A 27,044-nucleotide genomic window follows, 5' to 3' on the forward strand; every position below is an offset into this window, starting at 1 on the left:
ATGAATGAAAAGGACTAAACAGTAGAAACAGCTGAATCCTGGACAATTCATCTAATTTCTTTGAGCCTCAGTTTCCTTTTCTGCAAAATGGGCGTGGGATGGACTAGATGGTATTTAAGATGCCTTTCCAGTTCTAGATCTATGACAGCACTTTAGCTGTATATCTACATAAAAATGACCTGATTTCAATATAATAGCTTTATGCTATGAAAAGTTTTTTGAAACATTTTGTATAACTTTAAATAAAACCTTTAAACAAAATTGTCTCTGAATGGAGATGATACAACTAATCTTTGTAATAGCAATTACAAATGCTTGTTTTTTGTAGGGTGGCAAAGTAGTATAAATATGATATCTTATTTGATCTTCACAGCAACATGGTTAAGTTATTATTATCCCCAATAAACAGATTAGAAAACTGAGACAGTGAGATTGAGAGACCTACTCAAGGCTGCATAGCTAATAAATATCTGCAGAAGGATTTGAAGTCAATCAAGGGATAATCGGCTAATAAGTGTGGGAGACAGGATTTGAACCCATGTCTTCCTGATTTCATCTAGTATTCATACTTGTGCATCAATTAACTGCCTTCTTTAATGTCTTAATGTATAATTTCAGTAGGATATGTCATTTGAGTTTAATGCAGTTCAGAAATTCAAATACTGTAGCAAGGACCAAAAATGCAAAAAGGAAGGCAGATATAGCCTCTGTCATTCATTCAGCAAGCCCAGTACCAAGGGGAAAATATTGAGCCCTACCTTCAAGTCCTGTTTCTGATATTTACAACTATCTTTGTCCTCAATTCCTCTTTCAGCTTCCTTTTATATGCTCTCTTCCTCCTGTAGAATGTAAATCCCTTCTATCTCTATTGCTAGCAAGATTAAGCCTTGATAAATGCTACTTAATTGACTAAGAGCCCACTTCTAAGTACATCAACTTAATTGCCCAGAATAATAGCATACCTTATTGTCCCAATAACTGTAAGACCAAATATCATCATGCTTCTTTTTTCCTCTTGCCTAATGTAGAATGACTCCTGGCAAAGAATCCTAGGCCCACTCTGCATGTGTTGCACAGATTTCCAATGTTTTATGTATTACTCTAAGGACAATTCTGGGAATATGATGTTCTATCCACACAATAGTGATAAAAAAAAAGTGGCTGACATCAAAATATATCAATGTTCATTACTTTCAAGCACAAACATATGTAATACCCAATCTTGTAAAAATCTGTTCATCTATCTTTTTAAAAAAATATTAATGCCAAAAACAACCAATCTGAAGCTTTCTTGAAAGTCGCTGAGAGCCAGCACATATATTTTTAATAGTACCTTATTATCCCATAAGGAAAAGCCTAAAAGAGAACCTCAGGCTAATATGTAAAGTGTTAAAAATACCTTTGGAGAAATTCAGTTTTACTACAGTAGCATGTTTTTCCATTTCCTGAAGAATTAAGAAACAAGCTAAAATTGTCTACTCTTCATAAGAGTTCACAATAGTTTTTATTACTCTTGTTTTATGAACACTTTTTTTTTTACATAATGTGAACTTAAAGAACAACTGGAGTCAACTCTTGGCAAGACTACCTGGTACTCACCCAAAAGGAGTCCATCTCCCTTTGGAAGGAGCCCCAGGAAACAGAAACAGAAGCAGATTTTTGGCTGTCTCTGCCCTGGAATATTTTTAGTGGAGTGGAAGAAACCATTCATTTTTTTAAATATGGCTCTCCAGGGATAGAGGAACTCAAAAACTGGCTTCCTTCCTAGGTTTTGAGTTTGTGCTTGTCTGATCATTCCAGAACAGGCACTTTCAAAGTCAAATCCCTGTTTTTACATTTCTAATCACAAGGAATAAGAAGCCAAACCATATCTAAAATTCTGATAGAGCACTTCTCAATCCTGTCTTTGGTCAAATAAAAATCTTTCTTCTCTGGAATCAGAATAACATGACAACAAAAGCCATTCTAAATTTAAAATAGCAGCAGCAGCAGGATCATCCCACCTCTGATACTGACTTGCTGTGTGACCCTGGGGAAAGTCAACTTAACATCTCAAGGACTCATGCAACTTCCTAGGATTTATCTGCTAAAACTCGTATTAGTTTTGAACTATGTTGCTGGGGGAAGTTCCTGTACCATGATGAAATTACAGATGCTTCTTCATTGCCTTGTTGATAAACAATTAAAAAAATTGTTGTTTAATTCTGTCTGACTCTTCATGACCCTATTTAAGGTTTTCTTGGCAAAGACACTAGAGTAGTTTTTTGCTTCCATCTCTGGCTCATATTACAGATGAGGAACTGAGGCAAACAGGGTTAAGTTGCTTGCACAGGATCACAAAGCTTATAAGTGCCTGAGTCTAGATTTGAATTCATGAAGATAAGACTTTCTGATTCCAAGCCCAGTGCTCTATCCACTGTGCTACCTACTTGCCCAATAATAAAACCACGTTAGTACATATTTGAATGGGCTTCCTTGGAAAGTACATCTATGTGTATCCCTTTCTGTGTGTGCTTGTTAGTGAAAAGCTTCTCAATATTTTGAAGTTTTGAGAAGTTTGATTTTCAAAAATAACCCACATTGAATTTTTTCATAGAGTAATATTACTCATAGATTCAGGACTAAGAGGGAACTCAGAGTTCATCAGTCAATAAGCCATTTGCTAAACATTTATTAAGTCCGTAATGTATTATTGCAGGCATTGTGCTAAATCTAGGGGAAAAGGAAAGTAAAAAGTCCCTGCTCTCAAAGAGCTCAGGCTAATGGAGAAATCAGCATGCTAACAACTACTTACAAACAAGATTTAGACATGAAAAATTTTGGGATAGTCTTAGGGGGGTGGGGTGGGGAAAGAACCAGAATAAAAAGAGACTGGGAAAGGTTGTCAGTAGAAGGTAGGATTTTAGCTGGCACTTGAAAGAAAGCAAGGAGGCCCAGCTGAAAAGAGAACATATTGTTAGTTGTTCATCCTTCAGTTTTGAAGAAGACCAATGATATTAGTACTTATGAGTGAATTAGATTTAAATGAAACATAATCGTACAAAGTCCTCAGCCTCACTCTTTTTTCCAGTCATTTTTATGACTGTCCAGTGGCAGGATAAAAGTCAAGATGACTATTGAAGGCTGAGGATGCATTTTATGACCTTGGTATCTTTGATGTGTGACTGAACTCTAAGCCCTCCATCATGCTGCCTTCAACCATCTTCATGGACTATTGGAACAGACTATTTTCATCTGCTTATTCTTTTAGAGAAATTCTTCACATGCTTGGAGAAAACAATCCACTAACTTCACTGATGGGTTTATTAAGACCAAATTTTATCTGGAAACTGTGTCTTAATTTATAATTATTCATGAAATAATAAAAAAAAGTGTGCCAAAGAAAGAAAAGGCACCAGTCACATGTGCCAGTTGTTCCCTTTGCAAAGATCTTCCCCCAGCAGGCTGCGCCAGCTTCATAGCAAGAGGCAGCACCTTCCTGGCAAGTCCCCACACCAACTGTGTATAGGTTCCAGGACTCCCCTAGCCAGCACTTGCCCATGCTAGCATTCTTTTAGCTGCCCCCCCACTTCCAGCAAGACAGCTGTACAGCCACAACATTGGCATGTTATCCCCCTCCTAGACACCACCTCTTTCCACAGTTCTAAGGCAAAAGAGCCTTTTCCGTGGTCCAATTAATGTCCCTTGTGACATCCCTTTCTTGAACTCCTCTGATTTGGCAGACTCCAATCTCCTTCCAGATCAGAGGCTGTTCTTATGAATGCTAGGAGTCACCATGCACAGTGTCCTTAGAACAGCTTCCCAGCACAGCACCTGCACAGCATCTCCCAGCACTGTAGGGAAGATACCACCCATTGCCTCAGAGATAAGGTTCAGAGGTTCAGAAGAAAGATCCTTTGTTTTCAAATCCAAAGGTTATCATGACAGGGTAGTGTTAAATTTACACAGGTTTGAGAACTGTTATTTACCTTAACCTGGTTTAGCCGGAAGTGTCACCACTGAGCATGCTATAGTTTCTTGGAACCACAAGTGAGAGTTGGATAAAAGGTAGAACAAGGGGTGTATTTCAAGTATGGGAGACAGGCAGTGAAAATGCCTCCTTATTTTAGCGATGAGGAAACTGAGAACCAGAGGAGAGAAGTGATTTGTCCGGGGTCACAGATAAGTGACAGAAGGTGGATTTCAAACTAGGTTGTGTGACTCTAAGTGCAGAATGCCAAATATATATATATATATATATATATATATATATATATATATATATATATATACATACACACACACACACATTTGGATAGAAACTGAGAGAGGACCTTTTAAAAGAAATTTATTATTTATTTTGATGCTAAAGTCAAAAGAGAAAGTATTTTACTCCATTATTATCCATGCCATGTCAAGAGACTGAGTGAACATAATGAGGCAAGGATGGCAAGGATGCAGATTTACAATTGTCCATGGAAGAGATTTGCACTGGAAGAGAGGGCACGGACGTGTGCAAATATACTTTGTTGGAAGGACTACACACTGAAGTAAAGAAGCAAATGTATTAATGCTTGCAAGAAATATGTATAGTGGAAATATATGAAATAAACATTTAATAGGAGGTAAATCTCTATTGTGTCTTTCAGAATTTGTCATTGCACTTTTAAAAATAGTTATTTTAATTTTTTGCCTTTGTTGGTGTTTTAGGTTTGTAGGCAATGTGTATAAACTTATTTTGACCTTGCTCCATACCACGTCCTTCCATTGTAGTGTTTTTTAAATTTCTCCCCATGTATTGGACATTGCAGAGAAAAGAGAGCACACATTGTTCTTATATAGTTGTTAATGATCAAATTATTTTAATCAATTTTACTGCTTTCTTTCATATTGATTTGAATAGAGAGAAATCTGTGAATAGGGAAACTCTTAGAAATAGTATGTATGATGTATAATGGTAGAATGGTTCTAACCATAATGTTTGACAACTCAAACATGGTCAGCGATGTTAAGAATGGCCATACTTTTATATCTGAAACACATTTTTTGAATTGCTTGTCCACAAAAATCATAGATATAGCTCTCATTTCTGCATTTTCAAATGTTTAATGATGTCTGAAGTCCCATTCCTTTAGCCTAAAATCCTACCATTTCCAGAAAAAAACTTTTAAAAATATCAGAATTTTTATCTGAGAAGAGTAACACTTCATTTTACATCTAGGATATGCTGATTTGTAGGAAGATTGCTCACTCTATAAATCTTCACCCACATGTAAGATAAAAAGTGCACATTAACTAGAAAAGAAGGGATACTCACATAAACATTAGCACAGAATCCAAAGGAGGGATTTTTGCACATGAACACCCTGCACCTGCATCCTTGGCTTTCTTCTTACCCAGTGTGCTTATTTGCAATAGCCAAGAGGATTTTGGTTCAGTTTTGTTTATTAGTCTCTATGACTACAATATATCTTCCATTTGAAGTTCAAATAATTTGGAAAAATTAGCTCCAATTGCCTCTACATTTTTTGTGACCTCTTTTGGTAGTCACTGCCTCTGCAACCTCTCTTTGCCTTATGCTGCAGTCAGTCTCTTCTGTCTATGTAGATTCATATATTTCAAATATTCACATTTTCGAAATCTACATCTGAGTTTCTAGTAGTATTTTTAAACCCTCACCTTCTGTCTTGGAGCCAATACTGTGTATTGGCTCCAAGACAGAAGAGCAGTAAGGGCTAGGCAATAGAGGTTAAGTGACTTGCCCAGGGTCACACAGCTAGGAAGTGTCTGAGGCCAGATTTGAACCCAGGACCTCACATCTCTAGGCCTGGCTCTCAATCTACTGAGCCACCCAGCTGCCCCCAGCTTCTAGTAGTATTGATACTACCAGCATTATGAAAAGCCAGTTGTCTATATAGCAGTAACATCATGCCAGTAAAAGAATAAAGGGTACAGGGGAAAGGGTACATTTCACGGATAATTGTGATTAGTGCTGAGGGATACCATTTGCAGCAGAAACCAACATTCCATGCTTTAGAAGCCTTTCTTCACAATGTAAAGATTGTGAAGCAAAAACTAGAAAGATAAAAGACAGTTAGTAGAATGTTACCTCTCTTGCAGGCTGAACATTTTTATACTTTAAAGGGATAGGAAAAAAGAACTTTTTAAACTTCAAAAATATGGGTATGTAATTATGTTTTTCAGATGGTATTTAAGAATGTGGGGGCAGAAAATGAACACCGAAGTAATTACAAATACCAAAGCCATCTCATAAAAATGTAGGATGATGTTTCATTTAAGGTGAACAATCTAATGACCTTAAGAAGGCACAGAAATAATTTTTATTTGTTAAAAACTGGAGAAATAGGAATTTGAAGAAGCAGTTTTAAGAGTAAAAAATAAGATGGATGACTATACTGCATATTATAAATGGGACTTAGTGCTGCAAAGCATTATGTCCATTTAGATAATTTCTGCATATAGGTTTTAAGATTTCAGAGTAACTCTGTAGGCATACATTGTATACAACCCATAACACTCCCAAGTATGACTTGAAACTGATTAAAGTATAATTGGGAAGTATTTAACAAAATAAATGAAAATACAAGTAAACATAGATAATATTATGTTTAAAACTCATTCAATATGTGTCCTGCAGGGGGCAGCTGGGTGGCTCAGTGGATTGAGAGTCAGGCCTAGAGTCAGGAGATGCTGGGTTCAAATCTGGTCTCAGACACTTCCTAGTTGTGTGATCCTGGGAAAGTGACTTAACCCCCATTGCCTACCCCTTATCACTTGTCTGCCTTAGAACCAACATATAGTATTGGTTCTAAGGCAAAAAAGTAAGAGTTTTTAAAAATATATGTGTCTCATACATATGCACAGATTAATGTCTCCCATTTTTGAGTTTGGAGAGAGAGAGAGAGAGAGAGAGAGAGAGAGAGAGAGAGAGAGAGAGAGAGAGAGAGAGAGAAGAGTGAAGAGAGTAGAGTATACTATTTTGGAGAATGAAATATGGACTGTGTACTGCTTTTTAATGGAAAAATTGGGAAGTTCTGACCCTTTATTTTAAAGTAGAGCACTACATACCAAGAACTTCTTTTTTTAATATATTTTTTTTTATTTTTAGAAAAAATTTCCATGGTTACATACTTCATGTTTTTTCTTTACCCTTCACCCCCTCAACACCTCCCCCCCTCGCCCCCCCCCCCATTCTTTTATCAACAACATTCATTACTCTCCCCTGCTATCATTTTAGCCAATCTGCTAGGTGTGAGGTGGTACCTCAGAGTTATTTTGATTTGCATTTCTCTAATTATTAGAGATTTAGAGCACTTTCTCATGTGCTTTTTGATAGTTTTGATTTCTTTATATGAAAATTGCCTATTCATGTCCCTTGCCCATTTATTAATTGGGGAATGGCTTCCTCATACTGAGATAGAGAATGCAGGGCTTCAAGAACACAGTGGACAGCTCAGGGGGACCCTACTGCTGGAGAGCTCAGTTCAGAAAAAAAAAGCTCCTTCTTGTCACCCCACTTTTTTTTTGTTTTCTGTTTGTTTGTTTTTCCCTCCCCTCAAGGTTTTAGCCTCAAGGCAGATAAAGGAGTAAGATTAATCCAATCAATAGAGGATTAATCCCAATAATTGAACAGACAAGAAGTCTTCAGAGGGCAGAGAAAGTAACTACAAACCTCCATTAACAGCTGGATCTTTCATCAAAGATCATTAAATACATCAGCTCAAACTAGCAAAACAAGGAAGGGAAAAAACATGAGTAAGCAACAGAAAAAGAGAAACTAAATGACAATTGACAGTTTCTTTCAAGGAAGTGAAAAGAGACCAAATGAAACAGAAATAGAGGAAGAGGAAGTAGTTCTAGCGAACTGGACACAGGCTTTAGAAGATCTCAAAATTCAATTAACTCAAGAATTTCAGGAATTCAAAAAGCAATCAAGATGAGCTGAAGACAATTTGAAAAAGGAAATACATGAGCTAAAACAAGAAAATAAAGTGTTAAAAGCCAGAATTGGCCAGCTTGAAAATGAAGCAAAGAAGGCAAAAGATGATCTACAAAGAAAATCAGACCAGAAAGAGAAGAATGACCAAAAAGCCAGGGATGAAATTCAGCCTTTAAAAAACAGAACTCAATAACTAGAAGCAAATGGCTTCACAAGGCAGCAAGAATATATTAAACACAATTTTAAAAATGAAAAATTTGAGGAGAATATGAAACACCTCATTGATTCAACCAAAGATCTGGAGAACAGAGCTAGAAGAGAAAACTTAAGAATTATTGGTTTACCAGAACATCATGATAAAAGAAAAAGTTTAGATAGCATTTTACAAGAAATTATCAGAGAAAATTGTCCAGAAATTCTTGAACCAGAGGGAAAAGTGGATCCACAGATCACCTCCTACATTTAATCTACAACTGACAACTTCCAGGAATATTATAGCCAAATTCAAAAACTACCAGACCAAGGAAAAAATATTACAAGCTGCTAAAAAGAAGTCATTCAGATATCAGGGAACCACAGTTAGGATAACACAGGATATGGCTGCATCTACATTGAAGGACCAGAAGGAATGGAACACAATATTCTGGAAAGCAAGAGAACTGGGTCTACAACCAAGAATCACTTATCCAGCAAGATTAACTATATTATTGCAGGAGAAAGTATGGTCATTCAATAAAATTGAAGACTTCCAAACATTCATCAAGAAAAAAACCGGATTTAAACAAAGAGTTTGCTGCCCAAACCCAGAACTCAAGAGAATCAACATAAGGTAATTAAGAGAATGGGGGGGGGGAGGAGAAAAAATTATTTTCTTTAAGGGACACAACAAGTTCAATCAATTTATATCTCAAGAAGAAAAGAAGGTATTGGCAAATATTAAAAATTATTACCAAGAACTTCTGATTTAAGCCATTGAAAAGTTTAAACAAGAGGAGAAAGAAATTTGATCCTGAAGTTGCAGAAAATGATGGACTTGGCAGGAATAAATAACAACAACAACAAACAAAAACCTGGAAGTCAAAGAAAACTCTGTAGGAGCTGTTTGAATAAGCCAAGAGGAGAGTTTTAGTAAGCTGACAAAAGGCTTATGTTTCTTGATCGAATGGAGAGAAAATCAACCTTATTAGAACAGAGGTTCAGGTACATAAATTGTTCTTCAAATTCACCGATTTCTCAAGAGAAACAAAGCCTTGTGGTTCTATTATAGCCTCCTGGGTGCATGTATTCATTATAAAAAAGGAGTATCTCTCAACATCTGTGAAATCTGATTACTGACTACTGTTGAGGGCACTCCCATCTCTCTAGTTACTTAAGCTCACCATCTAGATATCATTCTCTTCTCCTCATTCTCTCTCCCCTTCAGTCTTCATTATATCCAGTCCTGCCAATTTTATTGGAAAATGAAAAATCTTTCAAGTCTATTCACTTATCTCCTCCCACTTTGCCATCAACTGGTGTAGATCTTCATCATGCCATACTTACAATATTTCAAAAACATGCTGATTAGTCTTCCTTTATCAAGTTTCTTTCTATCCCTGTCTACTCCCTATAGCTATCAAATTAATCTTCCTCAAGTGCTGATCTGACTAGGTCATCTACTCAATAAATTTCAGTTGTTACCTATCTCTTATAAATAAAATATAAAATTTGATCAGATAGTAAGATCAAATACAAAAATCAAATTAAAATTAATCACAAAATTATCTTTTAGGGATTTACAACCTTTTATGAATCAATCCCCTCACACTTTTTCTTATTAAACTTTATTCCCCCCCTTACACTCCATGATTCTGTGACACTGACCTCCTGGTTATTCTTCACAAAAGGTACTCCTCTAGACTACAGGAATTTTCACTGTCTGTTCCCTATGGGTGGAAAACAATCACTCCTCATCTCTGCCTTCTGGTCTCCCTGGCTTCCTTCAAATTCTAGCTAAAATCCCATCTGTTCTGAGGAGTCTTTCCTGATCCTCAATAAAAATATCCTTCCTCTACTGCTATCTATAGTTTATTTTGTATGTGATTTGCCTGTCCATTGTTTCCATATTGTCATCTCTTTGAAAATGTGAATGCCTTGCTAATAAGGTCTGTCTTTTACCTTTCTTTGTATTCCCAGTGCTTGACACAATTCCTAGAACATATAAAATACATGCTAAATGCTTTCTCTCACTGATATGACTTCTTGTGATTTACACGCACTCAAATGACAGGTACTTAAGTCATCAAAGCATTTATTAAGGACTTACCATGTCAGTTCACTGTATTAAGTGTTGAAGATACAAAGAAAGGTAGAAAAACCACTTCATTTTCTCAATTTAATAAGCAATTATGTACAAATATGATATATATATATATATGTATATATATATATGGGAAAAATCAGAGAAAATAGATGAAGAAAAGGCACTAATGATCAAGGAAGACTGAGAAAGACCATTTGTTTTAATTTATTTTCAACTATATGTAGAAACAATTTTTGACAATTGTTTTCTGACATTTTCTGATTCAGATTATCTCTCTCCTTCCTCCTGCCCCGCTTTCCCCAAAAGTGATAAATAAACTGATATAAATTATACTAGTGTTTTCATGCAATATATTTCCATATTGCTTATGTTGTGACTGAAGACATATGTTACATATATGATAAAAATTCATGAAAGAATACAAATAGAAGATAGCATTTTTCATCATGAATCCCTTGTGGATATGCTAGAAACTTGCTTTGCTGAAAATAGTTTAGAATTTCATAGATGATTATTACAATACAATACAATATTTCTGTTACTATATACATTCTTCTCGTTCTGTTAACTTTACTTTGCATCAGTTCATATGAATCTTTCTAGGGTTTTCTGAACTCATCCTATTTGTCATTTTTGTAGAGCCTTAGGAGATCCTGAATTAGGATTAGGATTAGGATTAATTAGAAGTAGGAAGTAGGTTTTTTGACTCTGACTTAGCCAAATGAGTCTACAGGAAGGTAAAGAAAGAAGGGATGAAGGAAAGGAAGGAAGGAAGGAAGGAAGGGAAGGAAGGGAAGGAGGGATGAAAAAAGAGAATGAAAGGGAGAATGAAAGCAGAAAGAAGAGACTGCCAAATATTTGGAGAAAGTAGAAAAAAACTGGTACATGATGTGAAAAGAAATATTATTATCTAATAAGAAATAAGGAATATGAGGACTATCGTTCTCTATATGGAGAGAACTTGGAGAGAGCATGGAAAGACATGTGAATTGATGCTGAATGAAATAAAAACAACCCTGAAAGTAATACATACAATTACATAACAATGATATAATTGAAAGATAACTAAAGTTGTCAAGCTCTATATAAATAAAAAGTCAGTGAAGATTACAGTAACAAATAATAAAATATATTTCCTCCCTCACAGATGAGAGATGAATTACTTCTAGGACAAGATACTATACGCATTCATATCTATATTGCTAAATATTATGTTCAGAATTTTAAAAAATCTGTTATAAAGGAGGATTAAATCCAGAGAAAAGAAGGTTTATAATGCAGAGCATAAACATATGAACACACACAAATAATGTGTATATGTAGATATAAAATATATACATATAGGTTTTTGAGTTTTGTATATATTTATATAGCTCTTGTTCATATCAACTTGAAATTTCTACTTTAAATCTTTTCTTCTGTCTTTTAATAGTTACTTGAAGAATTCTCTTATTTGCTATATGGGAAATAAGAAGCATTCCGCATATGTAGGCATCACAATTCAGTATTAAGTGATTCCTAATTGTGAGGCACTATGTTAAGTACTCCTAAGGACCCAAAGAAGGATTAAAACCATTCCTGAACTCCAGTTGCTAATAATTTAATTAATAATAATAATAACCAAATGTTTTGATAACAATGAATAGAAATAAACTATTTTACATCTTTCAGTTTTATTAATATACAATGGAAATGACTTATATTTTGATATTTTTCCAATGAAAAGAGAGAAAGAAAAACTAAAATAAGTTAATAATTATTTTTCAAAACCAGCTCAGCAAAATCTACTTTTATTAATGAAAGAAATATTAAATGTGATTTGCTATGAAAATATGTTATTGTGAAAGGAATATATAAATATTACATGTAAAAATGCATTATTTCTCTTCTAATAATAATGGTGATTGTGGGTTTTTTCCTTTCTGTTCCCAGCCATTTGACACAGATGAAATTTATTAACTTACAAAGCTAATTACATGATATATTCCAATTTAAGACAAATATTTTCTGAGATTCGAATTCTATGCTATATATAATAACTTGACATTTTCAATATGCTTATACTTAAGCAATAGCTCACAACTTTTCTAAAAATGTACTAAAATTGATTCAGCAACAATATATTATTGGATAGAATGATAAATATTCAACTTTATATTAATGAATATAGCCATTATTACAAACGGGAAGTTTTTTAAATTTATAGGCAATATTTTAATTGTATCCATGATGAAGTATTATTAAGCATTTTAAGACTAGGGTTTAGGGGGGCAGCTGGGTAGCTCAGTGGATTGAGAGCCAGGCCTAGAGACAGGAGGTCCTAGGTTCAAATCCGGCCTCAGACACTTCCCAGCTGTGTGACCCTGGGCAAGTCACTTGACCCCCATTGCCTACCCTTACCACTCTTCCACCTATAAGTCAATACACAGAAGTTAAGGGTTTAAAAAAATTAAAAAAAAAGAATTAAAAAAAGACTAGGGTTTGTTAATCTTTATGTATTCAACATAAAAAATTGAGATGCCATTCTAAAATATATGGACTATCCTAAAAAAAGTATTTCAAAAATTCTCTCTCTCTCTCTCTCTCTCTCTCTCTCTCTGTCTCTCTCCATATATTTGCATACTCTTATATAACATAATTATGTATTACCTATACATATCTTCCCAAATGTTCCTATTATTCATAAACTCATAGATCTGATAGAAAAAATTTCTATATTCCTCTTATTTTCTTAATGTTATCACCTTTTATTTATAAATATATTTTATTAATTATGATCTTTTGTTAGTATATAGTGTGGGTTGTTATGATTACATTTCTACCAAATCACTATACATTTATTCCAGTAATTTTTTGTTAAATAATAAGTTCATAATTACCTCAAATCCTTGTTTCTGTGCATTTAACAAACACTATATTACTTTAGTCATTTATTAGCTGTATCGTGTATTATTCTATTTCTAAGTAGTACCAGGTAATTTTGATGATTACCACTTTGTAATATGATTTGAAATATGGAGCTGCTAGCTTGCTTTCCTTCATATTTCTTTTTTCACCAATTCCTTTGATAATATTGAAATCTCGTTCTTCTAGATGAATTGTTTTTCTAGCTTTATAAAATATTCCTTTGGTAGTTTAATTGGTATGGCCTGAATAGATTGGTTAATTTAATTACAATTGTCATTTTTCATTATATTGGCTTATATTTGCTATGAGAAATTGCTATATTTCCAACTTTAGATCTATCTGTATTTCTGTGAAAAGGGTTTTGTAATTGTTTTCGTCTTAGTTTTGTCTTAGCAGGTAACCTTCCAAGTATTTTAAATTGTATGTAGTTGTTTTAAGTGGAATTTCTCTTTCTATATCTTACTCCTGGGTTTTGTTAGTAGTAAATAGAATGGATGATGACTAATGTGGATTTATTTTATATCTTGCACTTTTGCTGATTTGTTTTTATATTTGATTCTTTAGGGTTCATTAAGTATATTATCATATCATCTCTTTAAAATGAGGGTTTTGTTTTCCCATTGTCTATATTTATTACTTCAATTTCTTTTCCTTTTCTTTTTTTAATTGATATAGCTAGGTTTCATGGTACAATATTGACTAGTAGTGGTGATAATGAACATCTTTGTTTCACCTCTGATATTACTGTTTTCTAGCTTATCCCCATTACAGCTAAACCTTGTTGATGGTTTTAGTTACATAGACAGTACTTATCATTTTAAGAAAATACTTCATTAATTTACAAGCTTTCTAGAGCTTACAGTAGGAATAGGTATGTTTTTTTACAATGTATCTATTAAGAAAACTACATGAAATCTAAGAAGGGGTAGAACTAAGAGAGGATACCAAAATGTTGGGGAATACACAATTGATAATTATAACTCTGAATGTGAATGGGATGATTGATTATACTAAATTAAAAAGCTTTTGTACAAACAAAAATGATGCAACCAAAATCTGAAGGGAAACAACAAGTTGGGAAAAAATCTTTATAACAAAAAACTCTGATAAGGGTCTAATTACTCAAATATACAAGGAGTTAAATCAATTGTATAAAAAACCAAGGCATTCCCCAATATATAAATGGGCAAGGGACATGAATAGGCAATTTTCAGAAAAAGAAATCAAAACTATCAATAAGTACATGAGAAAGTGCTCTAAATCTCTAATAATTAGAGAAATGCAAATCAATGAGAAAGTGCTCTAAATCTCTAATAATTAGAGAAATGCAAATCAATGAGAAAGTACTCTAAATCTCTAATAATTAGAGAAATGCAAATCAAAACAGTGCTGAGGTATCACCTCAAACCTAGCAGATTGGCTAAAATGAGTGTAGGGGAGAATAATGAATGTTGGAGGGGATGTGGCCAAATTGGGACATTAATGCATTGCTGGTAGGCCAACCATTCTGGATGGCAATTTGGAACTATGCTCAAAGGGCTATAAAATATTACCTGCCCTTTGATACAGCCATACCATTTTTGAGTCTGTACCCCAAAGAGATCATAGATAAACAGACTTTTATGAAAATATTTATAGCCATGCTTTTTATGGTGGCAAAAAAACTGTAAAATGAGGGTATGTCCTTCTATTGGGGAATGGCTGAACAAATTGTGGTATATGCTTGTGATGGAATATTATTGCGCTAAAAGGAATAATAAACTGGAGGAATTCCATGTGAACTGGAAAGACCTCCAGGAATTGATGCAGAGTGAAAGGAGCAGAGCCAAAAGAACATTGTACACAGAGACCAATACACTGTGGTGAAATAGAATGTAATGGACTTCTGTACTAGCAGGAATGCCGTGATCCATAACAATTCTGAGGGACTTATGGAAAAGAACCCTACCCACATTCAGAGGAAGAACTACAGGAGAGGAAACACAGAAGAAAAGCAACTGCTTGAACACATGGGTTGAGGCGGACATGATTGAGGATATAGACTCGAAACTACCACACCAATGCAGCTATCAACAATTTGGAAATAAGTCTTGATCGATGACACATGTTACAACCAGAGGAAATGCGCATCGTCTATGGCGGGGGGGATTTTGGGGGGTGAAGGGGGAAGTAAGAACATGAATCATGTAGCCATGATAATTTTTCTAAAAAATAAAAATTATTAAAAAAACACTACATGATTGTGTTGGTTTTGTTGTTGATATAGTCAAGCTGAAAATTTGTCTAATATTGAACCAACATTTACATTTTAAAATATATTTTTGTTAATTTTTTTCAATTACATATAATTTTTTAAACATTCTTTTATTTTAGTTTTCAGCTCTAAATTCTCTTCCTCCTTAACCCCCTCCAACCTATGAAGGTAAAATAATATATTTCAATTATACATGTGAAGTCATGAAATACATTTTTATATTAGTCATGTTGCGAAAGAAAATACACTAAATCTAGAAAAATAAAGTAAAAAAAAGTATATTTCTTCTGTATTCAGAGTTTATCCATTTTTTCTCAGGAGATGGAGAACATTATGGGTGCTTTGGAACTGTGTTGGATCATTGTCTTAATTAGAATAGCTAGTTTTTCACAGTTGATCATTCTTAAAATATTGCTGTTACTGTGTACAGTGTCTTTCTTTCTTTCTTTCTTTCTTTCTTTCTTTCTTTCTTTCTTTCTTTTTCTTTCTTTCTTCCTTTCTTCCTTTCTTTCTTCCTTTCTTTCTTCCTTCCTGTGATTTCTTATAGCACAATAGTATTTTTTAAGCTTTAGCTGAAGCAAAGTAGATTTTGCTCAAGCCAATTATAACTACTCATGTGTATTCCCCTGCTTTGAATGAGTTTCTTACAGACAGTCTACTGTGGGTTTCTGGCTTTTAATCACTCTGTCATCCTCTTCCATTTTGTGGGTGAGTTCATCTCATTCACAATAATTACTGTGTGTTTCACTGTATATTATTTTCCTCCTGTTTATCCTTCTCCCTTTCTCCTTTCAGCCTTTATATGTTCACAATCAATCTTATTTCTGTTTATCTGCCTCCCTGAGTTCCCCGTCCTTTTTGTCTGCCCTTCCCTTTCTATTCCTTTACCCCTTCTTATTTTCCTCTATTGGGTAAGATAGATTTCTATACCTGAGTCTTTCCTTTCCTTGATTTTTTTAAACCCTTAAATTCTGTGCATTGGTTCTTTGGTGGAAGAGTGGTAAGGGTGGGCAATGGGGGTCAAGTGACTTGCCCAGGGTCACACAGCTGGGAAGTGTCTGAGGCCAGATTTGAACCTAGAACCTCCCGTCTCTAGGCCTGACTCTCAATCCACTGAGCTACCCAGCTGCCCCCTTATTCCTTTTTAAAAAATAATATCATTCTATAGTTAACTTACTCCCTGCTTTCTGTCTATATATGCCCTAATAATCATAAAGTTCTTAAGTATTTTTAGTGTAGCTGTATTGAATTCATTTTCTTCATCTGAGTTTTTGCCTTAGTCTTCCCTGTCACCATAGTAGCTTTTTCTAATTAGGATTTTTGTTGTGGTGGTGACTTGCTCATTTTTCCTACTCTGCTTCTTTGTTTTAAATTTTATGTTAAAACTGGGTTTTGTTGTTGGCATGGAAGTGGCAGGGATAGTTTCTCAAGCTTCAGGTTTCTCTCAATTATGTTTTCAGAGGTAGTTCTAGGGCTTTGTGAATTTTCAATATTTCCAAGTTGGTGTGTCCTGGAGGTATGTTTTTTTCTGTTCTGGTATGCACTCTGTTTCTTTCCTGTATTCACAAAATCACATGATTTCTGTATCAGAGTTCAGTGACTTCCCAAGTCAATTTAGTCTATACTTGAAAATGTAACATCTCCATTATAATACAACATCCTCAAAGAGTGGTCATTAAACCTTTGTGTAAAAGTATATAAGCAAGGGAAATCTTAAAGATTCTAAGATAGATCATTCTACTTAGATAGCTTTAATGGTTAGGTATTATTCATCCCTAACCAACCTAAATTTGCATGTTTTCAACTTTGGGTTCTTCCTTCTCTGCTACTAATTAGATAATTGGCATACCCTCTATTATGTTTTGGTAATTTGTATTATCTTTTGTACTATGTTACAAATCTTTCTTAACTCCTCTTGCACCTACTATAGTACCTTGGACATAGTAAGCATTTTAATGTATACTTGTTGGGTGAATCAGTCTTCTCTACATAGTTCTGATCCCCTGGGTTCTACCTGTCTACTACATTCCTTGTACATGTCCTTTTCAGTATTGGAGTATATAATACTCTTGTGCCCATAGTGTAATCTTAAAATACTAATTCATTTACTCAGAGATTTTTTTTCTCTATGTGAATGATTCTCTGTTTTATAGTGGAATTTCTTAATAAAGATTAAGATCCTCAGTCGATAAATATATGTGTCTATGGGGGGGCATATGTATGTATATGATAAATATTTTCATTTCCTTATCTATGTAAGTACAAATTAAATATAAATAACATATATTAGCATCTAATTGATGATACCTATTAACTGTGAAATAAAATTTTTCATCAGACTGCTCTTATTTTCTTGGTCTTATGGATTAAAAAAATGCACAATGTCAACTGACACAGTTTGGATTTTCAAGGTATTTTAAATTTCTGGTTCTTCTGTAAGAAGGTACCTTCTTATTATTGAAAGAGATACATTCAAAATACATTTTATTTAATTTATTTTTAAACCCTTATCTTCTGCCTTAGAATCAATACTATGTACTGAGGCAGAAGATTGGTAAGGGCTAGGCAACGGGGGTCAAATGACTTGCCCAGGGTCACACAGCTGGGAAGTGTCTGAGGCCAGATTTGAACCCAGGATCTCTTGCCTCTAGGCATGGCTCTCAATCCACTAAGCTACCCAGCTACCTGACAATGTATTTTCAATAAAGTTTCCTAATTATGTTTTAAAGTAATGAGTAGTTTCAAGTAAGTTTCTTAATATAGTCTTACTTAGATATAAAAGGTGTTCCAAAAGTCTTATGACAGTTTTTGGCTTGCTGTTGACAAGTGCTTAATATTTAAAATTGCACTGAGACTTTTGCAGTGCTTTATATATATGGAAGGTCATCCATTACCATTTTGGTTGGAGACTTGATTCTCTATTGAATCTATATTTTCTTGCCAACCTTCCAAAAGCACACGATCTCTTTATTTGATTTTATATCTCTTTGCATTTGCTATCTGGAAACAGAAGAGAGCAATAGTTTTCAGAGCCCCCTTGCCAAATGAAACACTTGGCTGTTTGTCAGCTTTCATTAGTGCATTATTCCAGGTTTCCTCTTTATCTGTAGTATTCTGCTAACTTGTTAGTTCCTTTCATGACCTTTTGTTTATCTCCTTCAAAATGTTCTTACAAAATAGTCATCAGCACCGGACAGCTCCTCTACTATGACCTTAAGGACTCTTACTGAGTGTTCTCATCTCTCTTGAGTTCTTTCAACTGCCCCAAAGTAGGATTCAAATGCAATTTTCATTAAAGAAACTGCCTTTATATCTTCCAAGTGTCAAGTTAAAATTATATGATAAGACAGCTTTCAAAATATTTTTGTCCACAGTACAAATCCTAATGTTAAAATTATGGGAACTAAGTTCCTGAAACTAGAACTAACAAAAGGGACATGGAAGTTGCTTAATCTGAATTCACCAAAATATTGAAATTCAGAAATTCTTAAAGCACTTAGACTGGCCAAGCCATACGAATTGAATCCAGTTTTTTCCCCCTGAGTGTTATTATTTAATTGCTTTGTATGTTAAGAATGTAGCATAGATAAATTATTTAACCTCTCAGTTTCCACAGGCAATTCTTATGATTTGCCAATCTGAAAAATGTTAAGGAATTTCTATACCAGGAATCCCTCACAGTGACAAAAACATATGTCTGAAAGACAATCAAAGCTCACCTAAAGGTTAGGATTTCTTCTAAATGAGACTTAAATTGTTTCTGACTCTAGGCCTAAATACCTGAGGTCACTATTGTGGTTAAGGCAGACATAATCGTGGTGATTAGCAAAAAAATCTCAATGCTTATTTTAAATTGACTATTTTTTCAACAACATGCTTATGACTAAAAGAGAAAGAAGAGTGATAATCAAATAATCATAAAGGTGTTAACAGACTTTTCTTAAGTGAAGTAACACCCTCCAGGGTATGTATTTACCGTTTAACTGTGTATACACACTGTGTATGTGTGAAAGCACTCACTGTACCCTATGCCTAAATATCCCTGTGAGGTTTAAGTGCTGATTGACAAATGCACATCCTGCTATTTTTCATTTTTTAAAATATATTTATGTATTCAGCTAAAACTGCCAAAAGTTATAATTTCTGCATACAAGTACACACACACATAACCAAACCAAAACAAAATAGTGGAGATTATAATTAATCTCGAGGTGGAAAATTCAACTTTTTGTTTTAGTTTTTTTGGGACCTTGTTTTACAATATCAACACATTTATAGAGATAACTAAACAAACATCGTGTTTTCAATTATAATATATATATATATATATATATATATATATATAAAATAAACACACAAAAATAGATGTACTACTACTCCTAATGTTTTTTCTTCTCCAAAAATAATGAGTCTAGGTTCTCTTTTCACCAAGTGTGTTTGTTTTTCTCTTTTTGAACTAGCTATTCATAACAGACAGATTGCATAGCTCCATTGATGTTGTTCCCTTGTCCTTACACTGTACCATGAAGGAGGGAATGAGGACCCTTTCATTAATTCATATTCAAGGAAAATATCATCTTTGAACATGATGGAGATGAATGCATACAGAGTTAGAAATGAAATGTGTTCGTGGCATTTTCCTTCATTTAAAAGTATGTGTCATTAGCCAGGAGGAAATAGGAATATGGCAATCCTGTGCTTATTTGGGATCATTTAAAAATAGAAGTCCTCTCCCCTTAATTCTCCACCACCTTTGTGAAAGTCATTTTAAAGATACAGAAAGATAGAGCATGGAAATGGTATCATTTTCTTTGTTTTTTTTTTTTTTTTTTTTTTGTGAATAGTAATTGGAAAATCAGTCTTTTTACCATATATAAGGAAATTAATTATATAGGAATAACTGTTCTTACAAAAGTTTATTTCAATAAATGTGTGATTAATATTAGTATAAAGCTTTTGATGAAAAAAATCTACAATAATTATTTTGGACTTATTATGTGTCAGACACTGGCCTAAGGGATAAGGCTACAATGATAATAAATAGAAATAGAAAAACAAATTTAGGAACCATCTGTGTATATATCTGTAATGTGTATATATAGTTCTTATACTCAAGATGCTTAACTTATAAGATATAGACAACTTTTAAATATAAACTATAAACAGAAGAGATGGAAAGCAATCTGAAAAGAGAAGTCATTCACTTCTAATGGAACCAGGAAAGGACTTCTATAGTAGGTGAAATTAGAGTTGAATTCTTAAGTGGGGGTGAGGAGGTGATTGAGTGTAAAAACAAGGGATAGAGAGATGGAGTTGAATTCAAATAACTACTAGTAGGCAATTATTACTGGAATGTATAGTCTCTACCACAGAGTCAGAAGAAAAAGATTCTGAAAAGCTAGAAAGGGTGTAGAATTGTTCATTGCTTCACTAACAAAGATGTTTTTATTTGAGGGAATAGGGAAGCTCTGGCACTCAGCGAGCAAGGTCAGACCTACACCTTAGAACAATTTCCTTGGTGCAGAAGGAGATGTTATAAGACTAGTCCAGTTATTTAAGTGAGAAGTGAGGGTCTGAATGAGAATTATGGCTGAGTGGAGAGAAGAGAATACATATGAGAGGTGTTGTGAAAAAAGAAAGAAGACTTGGCAAGGGATTATAGATGTGGTATGAGTGAGACTGAGGAGTCAATGATGATCATATTTATATGGTACTCTGCCTTGAATAATGGACTGGGAGAATGGTGTTGCCCTCAATAACAATAGGGAAGTTGCAAAGAGGAGTATAGTTTAGAGGGAAAGATAATAAGTTTTCTTTTTATTGTGTTGAGTTTTGAGATATGTCCAAAATATAAAGTTGGTAATGGGGAGCTAAGGAGAGTGATTAGGACTAGATGAGATAATAACTAATTTCAGGGGAACTCCAAGTAACATAGTAAAAAGGGAGAAAGGGGGACCTAGCCAAGAAACTATGGAGATATTTATAGTGAATGGAATTGAGAAAGAGGAGACAATGACAAAGGGAAATTAAAAGAAAGGGTGGGTAAATAAGAGAAGATGAGAGTAGAATTATATAAATCTAGTGGTGAGATAGTGTGAAGAAGGAATGATCAGCAGTACCAAAGACTGCCAGATATTCAAAAAAGGAACAGGATTGAGAAAAGACATCAGATTTGACAATTAAGAGATCATTGCTAGCTTTGGAGAGAACAATTTTGGTTGCAAAATGGGGTCCAGAGCCAATCCTTGGAGGTTTAGTAGAGACAGAGGAAAGGAAGTGGATGAAGAAACTGTAGACAACTTTGTCAAGGCATTTGGTGATAAGGGGGAGAAGAGGTAGCTAACAGAAAGGATTAAATGACTTCTTTTAAAGATGAAGAGACAAACAGAAGTATCTCTAGATAGCCCTAAAAAAAAGCAAGTAGATATGGAAAGATACATAAGAAATAAAGGTAATAAATCTATTCATGAAGTCTGAGGATAGGATCAAGGGGGATTAGACTAGGCAAGAAAAATGCCCCACCTATTCACCTGATAATGGATTGGAGTAAGAGACAATGGAGAAAAATTTCCAATGTTGAATAATGTCAAAGAGCAGTGGAGAGGAAAATTTCAGTAAATGACCTCTTTTGTTGTTTTGTTTTATTTTTTTGTATTATTTTGTTTTATTTTATGTTTGTTTTATTCAGGTCCTCAACTGAGACAGTGGAGTGTATGAGAGTGAGTATTGATGGTATGGGATGTGTTTAACAGGACCCCCACCTGATAGTATTCAGTGGGCCAGATCAGCTAACCACTCACCACCCCAGGGAAAACCTATGAGGGAATAAACTCGAAGAAGTTCCTAAAATGACAAAGCTATAGTGGGGACGTTGAAGGAAAGTGTTGGGGTTCAGTTGTGACCTTAGTGGGCTGGATTCAACCCTCAGTGCCAGAAATACTGAGACAAGCCTCCCCACTCCTAAATTCTGTGGTAATTAGATTAAGTCTACACTGCCCATCTTTAGATTTAATCACCAAAGGTGAGAGCACCTTCCAGTTCTGGGAGGTCCTAACCCACGTGTGCTAGTGAGTAACCAATCAGAATCAATGGACAGCCCCCTACCCTTTCTAAAAGAAAGCATCTATTGTGATTGGTCACACAGGCTAAGGGAAGGCACTGGAAGTGACATATATGTGACCCCTTCCAAAGAGGAAGGGGAGTGAGGCTGTGACTGGTGTGGTGAAGGAGACCTGAGGGAGCTTCTCTGGTTCATGACTGAGACTGTTCTACTTGGTGAGTTTAAAGACTGAATCTTCCTGAACTATTGGGAAACTTCCTTTTATACACTCTATGAGTGGAGTTTGCTCCATTCACTTCCAGGCCTCAGGCCTTTTAACCCTTGTATGAGGGTTAAGATATACCTGGACTAATCAGTGAGATAGATTCTTAATGTCTTTCTCTCTTCTCTCATGTAAATCAATTTACATAAAAGTCAGTTTTGATTTGAGATTATTCTTAATTGAGGATTTATAATAGTTCAATCCTCTGGCAACCACCTTTACTATGTTGAACCCGTAAAACCCCTTTTTCTCCCTTACAGTTCTAGGAGCTTTGCCCTTCAAGAGGACGTTTGGTATTAGTCTTCCCCTCAGCCACAAGATCAATCTTCCTCCTCTCAAAGAAACAGCCCCAAGCTACCACTAATAAACTAACAAAGATTTATTATACGCATAAGGGAATTCAGGATAACAGGGTAAGGATTATTTGTGGACTTAGAAGAAGGATGGAAATGGGATAACTTCTCTCTCAACTATGAACCCCACTATAAGAGAGCAGTTCTGGTATCTTTTGCAGCTTGGACCCAAAAACTGACTCCCCCTCTCCTCACAATATCCTATCCTTAACACTATCTAACAAACAAGGGAATAACTGCAAGGAAGGGGTATAAAATAGATTAAGGAAGGGTCCCCCAAGTGCTCTCTCCCTCTGGAGTCCAGGCACTATGGGCAGTTATGGAGCACAACTCTTTCAGTATCTTCTTTGTTAGCAATGAAGTCAATAGAAAGGTTAAGCTGTTGAAATCTCCAGATTGCCTCTGAATTTTGGGTTTAGAAGAGCTAAATTCCTGTCCAGATCCTCCCAGCCACCCACAACCATCCACCCCAAGACTACCCGAGAGCTTGAATATCCTCTCAGGAGTTTTTGGCAGTTGGCCACTGACAGTTCAGAATCTTCAGAATCTTCACCAAACTCCCTCCTTCACTGGCCCCTCCCAAATGGAACCTCCTCTACATTCTGTAAGGCCAGCTTCAACTCCAATTTCCTACTCTCCTTTGTAAAATTCAGTCCATGCTCTTACAGGAGAAGGATTTGCCAGATCATTTCAATACATCATCATGCCTCCTACACAAGCCTTAACAGAGTCAATATGATGTAACAATAATAGGGAAAAATAGTTTCATTGGACTTTGTTATGTTTTATTTATACTAGTAAACATTTAATTTAATAATGGCCTTAAACAGTATCATCTCATTTTAAAACCCTGCCAAATGTCACTCAGGGACATATTAGTCTCCTAAGAGAATTAAAAGCCTGAATAAAAGCAAAAAGTTTATTTGCTGCTGTTGTATTATTTATGGGGGAAGAGCAGTGGTTGTTGCCATACTGAGAAATCTTAGTGTGTTGTCAAGTTCCTCCTATAAATTCTGGGGTCAGATATACTAATTGTGTATTCCTCAAAACCACACAATGATGACTAATAAATCCTTTTACCACTAATAATGAATATCACCTTATCTCAGTACCCTCAGCACTCTGGAGACCATGAGACATTTTTATTTTTAAAGAAGTCTTTCAAATGCTTGTATCTTTTGGTGCAGAGATGCCACTTCTAAACATACACATCAGAGAGATTAAACACAGAAAGAAACTTCTCATATACATCGACATTTCTATAAACACATTTTTTGTTGCTGGTAGTAACAAAGAATTTAAAATAACATATAATCAGAGATCAGAAAATGGCCAAATCAATTATGATACATGAATATAAAATTATTATATCACAAAAAATATTGAAGAGGTGAAATAAAGAGAAACATGGGAAGACTAAAAATAATAGATGCAAAGTAAACTAAGCAGAGCCCGGGAATCAGATATAAATAGAAAGGACAACAATAATGAATTGAAATAATGTATAATCATAATGACCATAATGGTTTGGGCCCTAACAAAGAAAAAAGACATATCTCCTCTCCTTTGCTGAGGTGGGGGTAATGAGTGTTAAACATTACATATTCCATCAGACAGAAATGATTGTTAGTTTTACTGAAAATATTTTCTTAAACATTTTTTTTTTGTTATATGAGATGATTCTCTGGATAAGCAGGGAGGGACATATGTGGAAATAAAGACATCCACTTACTATGTTTTTGTACATAAGTAAACAAAATCCACTTTACTTTACCTTTAAATAAATCTTTAAAAACTATTGTGAAGTAGTGATTCAGGACAAGCATTAATTTTTAAGACAATTCAAAAAGGAGTCTCATACAAATGCTGGTTTATTTTTAGTATTATTGTTTACAATTAAATACCACTGTATAAAAGTCATTGTCCAGGGATTTTCACATATGCTGATAAAAATATTACCTCAAAAGTCCAGGGTTTTCCAAGTTCTCCAAATTTAAGGCTCAGTTTATCTTAAGCAAAGCTCTTGGTTTAATGACTTTGACTCATTTTGGGATTCTATTTGCCACTCTATAAAAAAGTTATGAGAGGAAATGAAAAGAGTTTCCAGGTTAAGATGGCGGCAGAGTAAAAAGCAGCTCTTAACCTCTCCTGACTGAAACATACAGGACTCTTCAAGGGGACATAAAAACAGAATGGAGGGACTCCACAACAGGGTGCAGCATGGAAGGTACGTGGAATCAGGATATTTCCATGCTATAAAGGGGTGAAACAGCTCTCACTAAATCGCGGGCTGAGCAACCACCTCCTCCACACACACCACCTATAGTGCCAAAGCCAGTTAAAAAGAAATAGAGCAAGTTTGGGGCACCCATTGAGTCATTGGCAGCTCCAGGGCCTGTTCCTGAGAGCAGCAAGATTTAGGACCCCAAAAAGCTAAAGAATGCACATGGACTCTGAGTGAGGACACGGAGCGCAGGCACAGGTGGAGGTGGATACAGGTGGGAGCTAATGCTCTGAAACCCTGAGTGGGGAACAAGAACAGACGGGTATACAACCGTGGAAGCAGCACCCTGAGACTTGTAAAGGAACCTCTGGCAGAGGACCAAGCAAGGGGGTCCACCAGGGGGCTTGACCATGAAAAAAAACAGACCTCAGACCTCAGGACCTAAAAGACCGCAGACAGACCCTGAGCAAAAAACTGGAAAAGGAGGGTATGTCCTTCAATTGGGGAATGTGGTATATGCTGGTGATGGAATACTATTGTGCTAAAAGGAATAATAAACTGGAGGAATTCCATGTGAACTGTAAAGACCTCCAGGAAGTGATGCAGAGCAAAAGGAGCAGAGCCAGAAGAACACTGTACACAGAAACTGATATACTGTGGTAAAATCGAATGTAATGGACTTCTGTACTAGCAGCAATGCAATGACACAAGACAGCTCTGATGGATTTATGGTAAAGAATGCTACCCACATTCAGAGGAAGAACTGCAGGAGAGGAAACATAGAAGATAAACAATTTCTTGAACGCTTGGGTTGAGGCAGACATGATTGGGGATGTGGACTCGAAACGACCACACCAATGAAACTAACAACAATTTGGAAATAGGTCCTGAACAAGGACACATGTTACAACCAGTAGAAATGTGAGTCGGCCATGGGTGAGGGGAGAGCGGGGGGTGAAGGGGAATGTAGGGGCATGAAGCATGTAAACATGTTAAAAATGAATATTAATAAATGTTTTAAAAAAAGTTATGAGGGGCAGCTGGGTAGCTCAGTGGAGTGAGAGTCAGGCCTAGAGATAGGAAGTCCTAGGTTCAAACTGGCCTTAGACACTTCCCAGCTTTGTGACTCTGGGCAAGTCACTTGACCCCCATTGCCCACCCTTACTACTCTTCCACCTACGAGCCAATACACAGAAGTTAAGGGTTTAAAAAAAAGTAATGAGAACTTGCTTGTTCCACAGGAGAGACATCACTTTTTGTAGCAAAAGCATTAATGATGGGTGCACAATGTTTGAATTCAGTTTTTTACTTTATTTGCTACCATAAGCCCAACATTCTCAATTTTTATATATGGAAAGTCAACTCCAATCCACTGAATATGTCTTCTGGCTCATTATTATATGCCTTTCCTCTGTCAAAGGCAGAGCAAAAAAATATAAAGACAACCTTAATGAAATCAGTGGAAGTTTACTTACATGAACACCTTATACAATCATTAGCATTACTTCTCATTTTTCTATGTCCAATCATACATTGCTTTAGATCCCTGAAATTAGTAAGAGATATTCAGAAAGAAATAAACCTGCTCACTTACTTTTAAACAAAGACCTGAATACTTTCTTGTTTCCTTTTCCTCCTCTCCCTCCTTATATAGTAAATAATAAAGGAATTACCCTCCCCATTTTTCTGCAGTGACAGAAAAGAAAGAATATATTAAAATGTTTATTATTTCTCCAACTCAAA

The 27,044-nt window shown here is 35.2% G+C and overlaps 1 protein-coding gene across 1 annotated transcript in view; it reads right to left on the reverse strand.

The window, feature by feature from the left end:
* EYS (eyes shut homolog) overlaps positions 1-27,044 on the reverse strand; it is a 1,520,124-nt gene that overhangs the window by 831,264 nt on the left and 661,816 nt on the right. The window lies entirely within an intron of this gene.

Source organism: Gracilinanus agilis, chromosome 4 (genome assembly GCF_016433145.1).
Source record: "Gracilinanus agilis isolate LMUSP501 chromosome 4, AgileGrace, whole genome shotgun sequence".
Taxonomy (NCBI): domain Eukaryota; kingdom Metazoa; phylum Chordata; class Mammalia; order Didelphimorphia; family Didelphidae; genus Gracilinanus; species Gracilinanus agilis.